This window comes from Saccopteryx leptura, chromosome 1, assembly GCF_036850995.1.
Source record: "Saccopteryx leptura isolate mSacLep1 chromosome 1, mSacLep1_pri_phased_curated, whole genome shotgun sequence".
NCBI classification, from domain to species: Eukaryota; Metazoa; Chordata; class Mammalia; order Chiroptera; family Emballonuridae; genus Saccopteryx; species Saccopteryx leptura.
In genome coordinates this window covers 119,837,499-119,851,083 of record NC_089503.1, presented here as the reverse complement: position 1 = coordinate 119,851,083, position 13,585 = coordinate 119,837,499, and positions in this window count along the sequence as shown.

Here is a 13,585-nt window from a genome sequence, read left to right as displayed (position 1 = left end):
ATCCTATTGGAGCATAACTGTGATATATTTATACAATGAAACTATTCAATAATTAAAAAAAATAATTGCAGTACTATCATCAAAGACTATAATCAAAGAGGAAGAAATATGAAGGATGATTACTGTCAGGGAAACTCCCTGCCTCCCCATCCTCCCAAACATATCATCAAGAAAAACACATCAGGGGAGAATGTCTTCCAGACTGGTCCTGGGCTAGAGTGTGGTGTTGGTTGCTTTTAGGCAGGTCTCTGGCTAGTTTTGCTTGATGTCCTGGTTCCTATTGATCAGCTGGGTTCCTTCATTCTTTATGCTAGAAAAAGTGTAAAACTTCGATTTGTACAGACAACTCTAATAGTGCATGCTACCTGACTCCTGGGAGCGTTGCCAAAACTCTAAAAAGATGTGACGCAGATGATGGATGACTAAGGACAAGGGCAAACTGCAGAGCTAATACGGTTTACTTCTTTCCACTCCAAGCTAGACGTCGAGCTATGGCTCTAAATTTACTTTTCCCCAGTCAAGAACATTCCACATTTAACTTCATTTTCAAGGTCCTACTGATGGACTTTTCTTTGCTTAATTGTATTAATGAGACTGTGTTACTTTTGAACTTTGTGGTACATCAAAAGTGTGGTAATTTATCAATAAGATTGAATGAGAGTAAAAGGAACAATTTGAGAGCTTGTAGGAAGCACATGGGGTCAATTTATGACTCATTTATATCTATCTGATCCTTCAAGACAGGGGGCTAAATTGAATAATTGGAAGTGAGACTTAAAAATACAATTTTCTTTTTTGGTTTCCAATCTTGGTCAGTGTGTCTGAACTTTTAATGTTTTTGATAATTCTTTATTCATCCTTTTTTTCATTTCCTGTCAAGCCAGCTTGTCTTTCTCTGCCATTTGGTTCTGTTACTTCCTCTTTCTTTGGCTTCATTTCCAGAAGCATCCTTGTTTGCCTAGAACAGCGGTTTTCAACCTGTGGGTCGCGACCCCAGCGGGGTCGCCGAAAGCCATCGGAAAATACATAATGCATATCAGGTATTTACATTCCGAATCATAACTGTAGCAAAATTACAGTTATGAAGTAGCCACCAAAATTATTTTTTGGTTTGGGGTCACCGCAACATGAGGAACTATATTGCGGGGTCACGGCATTAGAAAGGTTGAGAACCACTGGCCTAGAATGACCTGGCAACACCTTGGAGGAATAAAGTAATCAAAAGACTCCTCCCTCTCCTCTCTTCCTTTGTGAGGTTAGGAATGTGAGAAAGGTGAGAAGGAAATGGACAGAGATTAGAGCCATATGCTGGGAGAACAGCTGTCATAAATATTGAGTTAATGACAAATTTAAGAAGCTTGTAGGACATCTTTTCTAAAGTGACTGAGACTGTTACATGAGACAAGAGGCTGTTCATCTGATTGAAGAAGAGACTTAAGGCAGGGAATCACTTTAAAAAGTGATGTAATTTCCTTAACTTAAAACATATACATATATAATTTTTTGCCAATCTTTTGCTGTAGGGGTGGGGAATTTTTGTTTTCATTTTTTGAGTTTGGCTCAGCTGATTGAAGTGTAGTGTCATCTTTCTTAGGTAAATTATAATTCCTTATACACTATGAATTCTAACCTCAGTTTTCTAATAATGGAAGTAGAATTTAACTTGGAATTTGTGAAACAATCAAAGTATATAATCATTCTAGATTTTGGAGTCCCTTCTTTCTAGTCCTTTGTGGTTGCTTTACCCATTTTTACTTTGACAACAATTGCTGTCACTTTCTCACTTTTATCTCTTTTTTGCATAGAAATCAACTGTGTTTTCATAAAGAAAAACTTTTCTTTTACACTCATGTTTTGTTGGTTTTCATAATAGTTAACTGACTTAATTAAATCCTTAATTAAAATAAGTTTAATTTATATTTAAAAAAAGACTTGAGAACAAACACAGCTAATTTTGATAAGCTCACAGCTAGATGATTGCATCTGAAATGTGAGGCTGTACTAGAGAGAAGCCTACTAGCTTAGAACTTTCCACGTGTTGTGGGTCCCAGTTAATATGCTTTTCAGATGGATTTGAGAGTGTTGGTTAACCTGATGAGTTAGTTAAGTGGAGGTCCATTGGGAAAACTTCTACTCTGTTACAAGGTTTATAGAGCTGACTATAGATTCCAGATTTGAAAAATAGAGGCACTATCGTTACATCATGGAGATGGCTACTTTGTATGACTTTAGGTACTCTGGTAAAAATGCCATTAGGCATGTTTCTACCTCAGTGATATAAATATGAAATTTCACTACTGACTTCTTGTGATTTTGGATTAAGGATTGCCTTGTATAGATATTATCTTTCAAACTAATGTATATATTTAATTGCTAACACCTAGCTTTATCACTACTATCTTCTATGAATTAGTTCTGTCAACAATGGTTGTTGGTGCCCATTAACATCAACAGGAATTCCCAATTGGGGGTGCAGTGAAAAAGGAAACTTGATTCAATGCTAATAGCTCAACAGTGGTCTTGCATGGCTGTGAAAACTGCACTGCTGTGGAACAGCTCAATTTGATGCAGCGTGGCTCTGAAGACAGCAGTGCTGTGGGGCTATTCCAGGGCTAGCGCTCTATGCAGCTAGGCAGCTCTGCTCTGTTCCCAGATAGTCTGCTTTACCCTGCTCTCACCAGACATCTGAGGTGTTTCAGCTCCAGCTGGGGAAACATAATCTTCAGAGGAGAGTGAGTAGGAGGGAAGCTGGTTTATCTGGACAGAATTCACTGGTTCTAGTTCCTGATTGGTCTACCCTCATGCAAATGACAACACCAAATCCTTGAATGGTTCAAAAAGACACTGTCCTGATTGGTCAGAGCTGCATTGCTCTGATTACATGGAAAAAGCCCTGGTTCTATTGGTTAAAATAGGATCCCAGGAAACCTTTATAAGGGCTGGCTCATATGGCAGAAACACAGAGTAGGCAGGCAGTTCAGTGCAAATGCAGGTAGTTTAGTGCGGAGGTAGGCTTCACTGTGAAGTGCAGTTTGAGTGAGAGGCCCCTGTGCAGAAATGACTGCTAGGTTCTGTTTTTGTTTTTGTTTCTTCATTGAGCTTAGTTAGCCACCAGAAGCCTTTCTTTGTAAACATCTTTATCCCCCCTCAGGGTTCACAGTTTATTGAGTCAATTTCATTGCCAGGAAGAGCCCTGAGAAGAGTAAAACTTTTAAGTAAAGAAAGTGTTGAGAGTAGTGTTTTCCAAAGACAATTTGATTTTCTACTTTATGAGCCTACCAAAAGCTAAACCTGAACATGACCATTTTAGTCATTAATGAGAACAGTCCAGAAGTTTTGAGCACCTATCATTTTCTAGAACCATGCTAACTTCTGGGAATACAAAGAGGTGCTGAGTGATGAACTTTGTGATAAATACACTGCTCACAAAAATTAGGGAATCAGGGAACATGCAGATACTCCAGTACTTTCAGCCAGTGCATTTTCACCAGTGAAATAAAAGTTGGTTTTGCATCTCATTTGCATAATCAAACAACTTTCTTTGACTTGTTTGCTTTTCTGATGTTCTTGTTTAATAAAAAATAATCAAATGCTCCTTTTTTTATTGCTTCATATTCATTTTGAAATATCTCCTAACTTTTGTGAGCAGTATGTTTGTCAGCACACCACTGGTCTAGAGTTTTAGGGTAGGCATACATGCAACTATGATACGTTTTAAAACAGAGGAACTTATCCAGTGCTTGACAGAAATAAGAATGAAGTAACTAATTTTCTCAAGAAACTTGTGGAAGACACCCAGAAGTAGTTTACATTTGGGCTGAATCTTGAAGGGTGAGTGTATGTTATACCAGGAAAATGGTGGAGGGCATGCTAGGCAGGGAAGGGAGAGACATGCAGAATGGACTGCTCAGTGAATTGACATGTCCTTCTTGTCAATTGAGTAATGGTCTGGCTAAAGGGTAAGCAGGGTATAAAGTTGTGTTAGTCAGGGTTCTCCAAAGAAACAGAACCAGTAGAGTGTGTGTGTGTGTGTGTGTGTGTGTGTACATACATATGGATATATAGTGTGTTTATATGTATATATAATAATCATAGAGTCTCAAGATATTCAGCAGGTAAGCTAGAGACTCAAGAGAGCTAATGTTGTCTCAGGTTGACTCTAAAGGCCTGATAACCGGAAGAGCCAATGCTGTAGATCTAGTACAAGTGCCAGCATTCTCAAGACCCAGCAAGAGCCAATATTTTTCATTCTAACCCAAAGGCAGGAAAAAAACTGACATGTCAGCTTAAAGGCTGTCAAGTAGGAGGACTTGCTTCCTATTCAGGGGAGTGTCAGCCTTTCATTCTGTTTAGGCCTTCAGTAGATTAGATGAGGCCCACTCACATTAAGTAGGGCAATCTGCTTTACTCAGTCTGCTGATTTAAATGTGTATTTTTAAATTAAATTTATTGGGGTGATATTGGTTAATAAAATTATACTGGTTTCAGTAGTACAACTTTATAATACATTATCTGTTTATTACATTGTGTATTTACCACCCAAAGTCAAATCTCCTTCCATCACCATATATTTGACCTCCTTTACCATTTTCTATGCCCTTTCCCTTTTCCTCCGGTAACTTTCATACTATTGTCTGTGTCTATGAGTTTTCATCTGTTTGTTTGTCTTGTTTGTTCATTTGTTGCTTTCAGTCTTATATCCCACATATAAGTGAATCATATGATTCTTGACTTTTCCTGTCTTACTTATTTCGTTTAGTGTGATGTTCTCAGAATCCATCCAAGTTGTCACAAATGGCAATATTTCATCTTTTCTTATGGTGAGTAGTATTCCGTTATTTATATGTACCACACCTTCTTTCTCGAATCATTTATCAAAGGACATTTTGGTTGTTTCCATATCTTGACCACCATGAATAATGCTAAACTCATTCAAAAACATCCTCACAGAAATACTCAGAATAATGTTTGACCAAGTATCTGGGTACCCCATGGGCCAATGAAGTTGACACATAAAGGTAACCATACAGAAGTTGTAAGGCTTAAAGTGAAATCTGTTTTCTTTCTTCTAATAGGACTTGAAACATAAGACAATGCTCTTGAACCTAGAAGTACCCGGTCCCATTCAAATTGGAAATCTATAAATGCTTGTTAGCTGCTGTCAACAAAAACCATAGAGGTCAATAAAGATGTCTCAAGTGGTCAGGACTTTCACTGAAAATTTTAAAATATTTTGAAAAATGTGTTCTTTGAGGTCTTAGTGTCAACTTATACCATCTGGTAATATTTGTAGGACTAAATTTATAAAACTAAAATTATGCTGGAACAAATCACTAACAATATGGAAGGCTATTTTCAAATTATGTGTTGATTTGTTGAGCTGTTCTGGGAATCCTCCACCTACCCCTCCCCACAAATACCTATGCCTTTTTGCTAAATATTGCACAACCAGCTAAATTAAGATATTTCCTCTCTATGGACTGTGATTAGCTTGAGTGCTTGGAATTTAATAATGGACAGTGGTTTACTTAGTTGAAAACTAAAAGCAGCTGCAAAATTTGTTCTACACTATAGAATGAATAATAACTAAGTTCCTCATTTGGGCTGTGTCCTTTGAACTGCAAGTCTTTAGCAATGATTAGGATGGTGACAATTATTATAATAGCCAATTATTATATCAATTATTGTCTGAACCAGGTTACTTTATGTTAATTAAATTATTGTCCTCATTTTATGGATAAACTGAGACTTATTGGGGTTTAAACCTTGATTAAACTTATACATCTAGCTTGCTGATAAGATGCTAGACTATTCTCATATACTTTTTTGATGTTGATGGTGAACCTGAATGATTCCTAGCTCAAGTAACTTTTTTTATGTCTACATTATCCACTGTACCTACATAGACTAAATTTGTCAACTACTACTTGACAAGATTTCAAAATAATTTCTCTGTGAAGGAAAGAGAAGGGCTATTTCTTGAGAGGTTTGTGGATAGATCATGGATGCAGACAATTTCTGGAAAGGTGAGGAGCTGGGTAATTTATTTAACATGTTATTTTTATATTTCTTTGTAGAAAAAATAAATCCATTCATAAAACGAACAGAACAGGCTAGTATAGAAAAGGGGAGGGGCAGAGATTTACTCACTGTTTTGTCCAAATGGTATGCTGATGTATACATGAAGTGTCAGTCTGCTTTTAGTTGTAGCTCTGGGTTATTTCTGTTTTCTTAAACTGTGATAGCCCTGGGAGTTCGACCCAGTGAAAAGGCCCTCCTCACAAGCTAAGATGATCATTTGGTCACACTGGGATGTGACAAGCTCAGAGGCAATGGGGGGAAATCCCCACCCTGGAGGAAGGCTGGTGATCATAACATCCTGTGGACATGCTACAGGGCACATCCGAACCCCTGGGGCTCCCAGAGCTGAGGGCAGGAAGGTCTCCTTGGCTCACATTGGTAACAGTTCACAGCACCTCTTCTAAGGACAAAGAAAATAAAACATACTGGACTGACTTAGAAACAAATATTCATATTGAATAGGATGACCTTTTTGTATATGTTTAGCATAAACTACCTTATTTCTAAATGGGAAAATAATGCCATTTCTTGAATACTAGTAGGAAGAAGATGTAAGTGTGAGGTAAAGGACAATTAGACTATATAGGTTCTTACAAATGTCAAGTCCTCATGAAGAACTAATTCATTGATTCATTCGCTCATTCTTGCAACCAATAGTTATTGTGCAAATGTAAATGCCAGATAGCCTGCTCATCGCTGAAAGAAAATTCAGAGGATTTCATCTCTGCCTTCATGGAGCCTATAGTGGAGGAGAGAAAAGAGGGAGTAGATAGCAGCAAACAAACCATTTTGTGTATAGTTCTACAGAAGAAACATCACACAATATTGCATGGCTATAGATCTGTGCCATGAGCAACCTAATGTAGACTGAAGTTTCTAGAAGAGCTTTCCTAAAAAAGTAACGAACGTATAATCCCAGGTATGAAAAGCGAGTCAAGGTTAGCAAAAGGGCCTGTAAGAAGAAGGATGACTGGAGCTGTTTGGTTGCCAGGAACAGCGTGCTTTCTAATTTTCATGGGATTGGCTGGAAGTAATTTTAATAGCTTGGCTTTGTAAGCTCTTACTAGGTTCCAGGTTGTGGCTAAGAGCTTAATGAACATTGTCACCCTTAATCCTTTAGAGCACCTCTATGATGTCAATATTATTTCCTGTTGAAGAAATAAAAGACCTAGAGAAATTAAATGACAGTAAATGGAAGAACTAGTTTAAGTCCACATGATATTTATAAGATTTAAAAGGGAGGAAGACCGAAGCAAAAAGAGTAGGAGATGGTGGGAATGCTTACTCTCAAGCATCGTTAGCCGTCATTTCTCAGGCTCCATGACTGGACTCATTCCAGCCACATATGAAGTTCATCTATTGTTGGAGTCTGGGACTCTCGTAGCTGATACTAAAAAGGAGACTTTTAGTTTTGTCTGAACCACTCTCTTAGTTTGGGCTGCTGTGACAATACCTTAGACTGGGTGGCTTAAACAACAGAAATGGATTTTTAATAATTCTGGAGGCAGGAAGTTCAAGATCAGGGTGCCAGCGTGGTCGGATCTGGTGAGAGCCCTCTTCTTGGATTGCAGATGGCTGTATTCTTTCTGTATCCTCACATGGACAAATGCAGAAAGAAAACCACACTCTTTTGTGTCTCTCATTATAGGGGCACTAATCCCACTATGAGGGCTCCACCTTCATGACCCATTTACCTACCAAGGCCCCTTCCCCAGATACTATTACATTGGGGATTAGGGTTTCAACATATGAATTTTGGGGGAGACATTCAGTTCATAATCACCACCCTTCTTAAATTCCTGATCTCCAATTCTGAGTCCTGCCTGATTACTGTCCCTAGAGCAGTTTTTAAAGACATTTCCCCACTTCGAGATTGAGTTTGACATCCATTGGTATTCAAGGCTACTGGATGGAGATCAGATGTAGTGATGGTCCACGATGGTGGTGAAAGTGAGTGGGAGTTTCACTACACTGAAGATGGGTCCAAGTTATGGACTGATGGAAGCTCAGCCCTAAGACACCTGAACTTCTGACTCTTAGAAGGAACAGGCTTCTCTTTGGTGACTTTCTACCAATGGCATCCACCCTCTAAAAATCGAAGTTAATAATATCTGAAACTGTTCCTCAAGTCAGGTCACTTGAAAAGCTTCTTTTTCCTGAACTATGCATTTCGCATTATTACAAGAGCTCATTGAACAGCGAAAAATTTTCCCAACTGAAGAAGGGGACTGAGGGAGTCTCCCAAACACTGAGACACATGGAGGTCTGGCCCAACCATCATCTTCTCACCCATTTTTTGGTCTGGAGTCATGAGGTCCAAAAGGAAACTTTAAGAAACGATGTCGCTCTTGGCTAGGCATGAGCAGTGATGTTCTCAGTCAGACCATTTCCTATATTTTTAGTTTAACAATGTTTTTTAGAATCTGATGAAAACCATAGACCATTTCCTCAATAAAAAGTACCACACAATATTTTCTGCACAGAATTCTGGGGCACATAGTCCCATCCAAGGCCCAGAGGTTGAGCAGCCCTGGTTTGTATGTTGCTGTGAGTGAGGACACGGGGGTAAGCTGATGGCTGCTTCTCAAAGAGTTCTTCAATGCCACAAAATCCAGTTTGGAACAAGGCGAAGTAAACACCATTGATCAATCAATCTTAAGGGATCAAACAAACATAATTGATCTTCCTGTTGTGCTTAACTTGGAGGCTCTAGTTATGTTCTAAGGAGAAAGGTGATGTAATTTAAATCATAGCTTTTTAATACAATGCTCACTTTTTAAACAAACTAGTGGAATATCTTTGGAGAAAAGAAGAGAGGCACAGCCTTCAATGGTGAGCTTAAATTACCTCACTTCTTAAGAGAACAATAGTGATTCAGTTAAAAATGTATAATTGCTACCTGTATAAACTGAAACACCAAAAAAGAAATAGGAAGTCTAGAAGTCTTGTCCAATTTCTGCCAGTTGTTAATACTTAACACTGAAGGGAAAGAAAAGGACCAGTACAATAACTTTAGCTCTTCCCAGAATTCTAAAATGGTGACGCCCTTAATAATAGTGCATGCACATCAATTGCCTGGAAAAAGAGCTGGAGACAATGTTGGGTATTTTAATTTGCTATGGCCTGAGGCCCCAAGTCTTGGACTGCATCATACAAGCCTTTCCAGGAGCATTGAATGTCTCCATGGAAGTAATTAGAAGATAGCACTCTTTTCAGAACATTCATAAAACATAAATTAAAACCACAGTGATCCAACACGGCACATCCAGAAAAATTTATTATACTCCAGACACATCCTCAACCAAAGGAGTTGTCTGGGAAAGTCTGTTTAAGCACTTGTAGGCTTCACTTTTTCTTCTGAGAAAATACTGAGTGAGTATTACAGTTAGTAGTCTATCAAATATCAGTGGTGGGCTATGCCGTGTGTGTGTGTGTGTGTGTGTGTGTGTGTGTGTGTGTTAATATATGTGACAACTCACCAAGTCTGAGTAGGCATTAAATTCAAGGGAGGCTGTTAAAATAAACATGGAGTTCATGAAGAATCTATTCAGGCACTTAACACACTACCAAAGCAGTCAAAGCCCTGGTCCCTGTCTCCACTAACTTACTTAACACATGAGCCTGGGAAACAGAGGGAGTAATAAATATTAGTGGATTTGCTGAGCTAGCTGCATGGTTTGTTGTAATCTCAGGAAGACATTTCTTTTGACATCCAAAAGGCATATTTTTATGTCCTTGTTAACAAATTAGAGATTTAATTTGCTTTTGACAACCAGCAAGTTTATGTTTAGCTATTTAGTTTGCCTTTTTGTCAATTTATAATACAGGGGGTCCTTGGGTTACGACACAGTTTCGTTCCTATGACAGTGACGTAACCCGAATTTTGGTGTAAGTTGAAACACACCCTAGCCTATATCACTTACCTATCCTAACACAGTTGTAAAATCATAATCTAAAATATAAAAACACAACTAAGCCACAGAAAAAGGAAAAATACATAAATATACTGTACTGTACACTGTACTGTAGTAATAGAAAAAATGATGGAAAACTGAGTGTGAATAAAAACTTCTTCCCTTTATTCTTGTGGTTGGCTTGCACACCGGAAGGGGCATTGCAAGGTGGGAGAGAGTGACCTGTTGTGAAGAGGAAGCTGGAGAGGCAGGAGAACCTGCAGAAGGTGCTGCAGATACTGGGTCAGGTGAATCAGGATTGCCTAAGGAACATGCAGGAGATGCCAGAGATGATTCTACCTGTACTACAGGTGTTTCCTCTCTAGAAGCAGCTGATGTAGAGGGTACAAGGTCTGTTGCAGGTCTCTCTACCTTCTTAAAGAATTTTTCCAGGCTAGTCTGGAGGTTTGATGACTTCTTCTCTTCCAAAATCTGCCTATGGCATTGCAAGGCACCCATAACAGCTCTGTAGACCTTACTGAATCTGTCATTGCTGTATGACGCCAATGGTGTAAGCCGAAACTCATGTCTCAGTTTTTTAAAGTTTTTATGGGAGTGAACTTCATAAACTCAAAATGTCGTATGTCAAGACTGTCGTATCCAAAGGACCCCCTGTAATAGGGATTACAATTACCATGTCTAGCTAAAGTTAGAGGCCATGTTCAGTGAAGGGGTCTCTTCTGAGTATTAGGTTGGAAGTGATCATCTTATACTATGCTATATACTTACCTGAAGCCATTAGTTGTTAGCAAACTAAAATTAATGTAGATACAAACTTAGTATTTTTTTAAGTTAGCTGAATTAATTTTTATTTTTAAAATTAAAGGTGTTATTTTTAAATAAGTAACATACCATACATTTCACCTATTTAAAGGGTACATTTTAATGTTAGTATAAATATATTCGTAGGGTTTTCTAATTCTAGAACATTTTGTCTCCCCTATAAGAAACCCCATGCCTAATGGTAATCACTTCTCATTTCTACCTTGGGTTAGCCACTTTGGTAACTACTTTATAAAACACCTTAGTTTTTAAACTTATTTATTAAGAGTATTAAGCAGCACACACAACATACTGTAAACATAAAACGTGAGAGACTGCAAGCTGGCAAAGCCCTCGTGGTATAAGGCTTAAGCTAAAGGCAAAGCTTTTCCCACAACTCCATACTGGCTGTGAAGCTGAGTATTTGTACTCATTCCACCCCACCACCTCACTTGCTTGATTAAGTTGCTAAAGGCTAAGTTCTTCCCCACAACTTCTGACCGATTGTTTAAGTTGGTAGAGGCAATTTATATGCCCTTCTCCACACCTCCATGTTAGCTATGTTTCCCTTTGTTTTGTGAAGTTAAGATGTTATATAGGGTGGAGGGTTTTCTGCACTTGGGAGAATTCTTAGGTTGCCTTGGAAATGTGACTTTGTTCAGAGGTCATTTTGATTTGCTAATGACTTTGTTCTGCCCTATAAATAAAGCGGTTTGAGGGTGGAGACTTGCTCTTGCAAGCTATCGGCTGTTCAGAGACCTCCCGATCCCATCCTTTTTCTCTCTGAGTTTATTTCTTCATTCCACAACATTCTCACTCAGGACCTGGACAATTACTAGCCGCACTGGTCTGTGGCAATAAAACAGTAGTAAATAAGCACGGGGCTGTGCTGAGTGTCATACATAGACCATTCATTTAACAGACATGAATCAAATGAGTGTAACATGCCAGGCACTGTTCCACACATCCTTCTCCCTGTGGAACATACATTATAGTGGAGGCAGGTAATAAACAAGGTAAATATATAAATACATAAAGGTTACATAGATATAAGTGCTATAAAATTGATATAAGGGAAGGGGAATGGAAAGTGCTATCATTACTTTGCATACTGTTACACTGGTATAAAACATTTGAAAGAAATTATATTTGAAAATATTTAATTGAGATATAATTGACATGTAACATTACATTAGTTTTTGTTGTACAACCTAATAATTCAATAAACGTTTATATTGCAAAATGATCATCACGATAAGTCTAGTTATCCATCAGCACACATTGTTTTACACTTTTTTTTGGTGTGTGTGATGAGGACTTTTAAGATTTATGCAATACAATTTCATGTTGTTAATGATAGCCACCTTGCTGTCCACTATATCCTCACAATTTACTTACTTCATAACCGGCAGTTTGTATCTTCTGACAAATTTACACACTTCTCCTCCAGAAAGAGATTTTCTTAAAGGACATTATTAAATTTTCTCATAAGAGAATGGTGTTGCCTGACCTGCGGTGGCGCAGTGGGTAAAAGCGTTGACCTGGAATGCTGAGGTCACTGGTTCAAAACCCCAGGCTTGCCCGGTCAAGACACATATGGGAGTTGATGCTTTCTGCTCCTCCCTCCTCTCTCTCTCTCTCTCTCTCTCTGTTTTCTCTCTCTAAAAAATATGAATAAATAAAAAATCTAAAAAAAAAGTTAAAAAATAAAAGAGAATGGTGTTTTGACCCAGAGATAAAATATTTACACCCAGTTACCCATCCACCGCGAGATCCTAGAAGATGCATACATGTGTATGCAGAAAATAAACATGAAAGAGAAAATGAAGAAGCACTTCAGAGTTCTCTGGGGGCTGTCTCTCAGCCTGGACGCCTCCTGCAGAGGCTGGCCAGACCCCATGGGAGAGCTCTGTTAAGCTGAGTGTGTCTGAGAGGCCCAGGACATAGACAGGTGACAATATGCACTTTGCTCACATTCTTAGGCCGAAATGCCAGTCCTGGACTTTCTGGAACTAATTTAAAGAGGAGCACTCTAACCTGGGGTGCTGAGAAAGAAGCCTGGGAGAGGGGAGCATGGAACTTTTTGCCCCTGCCTGAGTTGCTGTTCTAGACCTTCTTATCTCTTCATCCAACTATGTATTGAATACCTATTATGATAGGGGATTTAGAGGTGAAAAGACGAAGATCCTGAACACACAGAAGTTATAATCTATTGGGAGAAATATTTTGAAAATGTGCTCAATAAAGTGTAATGACCTGCTGTAGAGCATGGTGGTCCGGGTCCCAGACTTTGGAACCAGATGACTTGGGTTTGCATCCCAGCTAAGTGACTTGGGGCAACTCAAGCTCCTGTGTCTCAATTCTGCATTGTAAATGGATATGATAATCATGGTATTACCTCATGGCTTGCTTAGAATGGTGTCTTACATAGTGAATGCTAAATAATACTACAGAAATTTCTCTAGTTAAAAAAAAAGAAAAGGAGGAAGCTGTTAGCCTATAGGTGTCTTTCCACCGTGGCCCCAGGAAGGGGAGGGATCCCCACCCACAGCTACTGTCTTCGGTGTCACTTTGGAAGATCCTAGAACTACAATGTGGGCCAATATTATTTCTTAGAATTAGATTCATCGTGATCAGTCCTCCTACATGGGGTTCCAGTGGATGGAGCAGGGGCAGAGACAGGCCTTAATTTCTCTGTGTATAGGTCAGTATCCTGCTTTCTATTCTTTTTCCTGGTAACTCAGTAGGCCTGAGTCGGGCTGTGTACCACCTCCTTGAGTGGAAGAGGG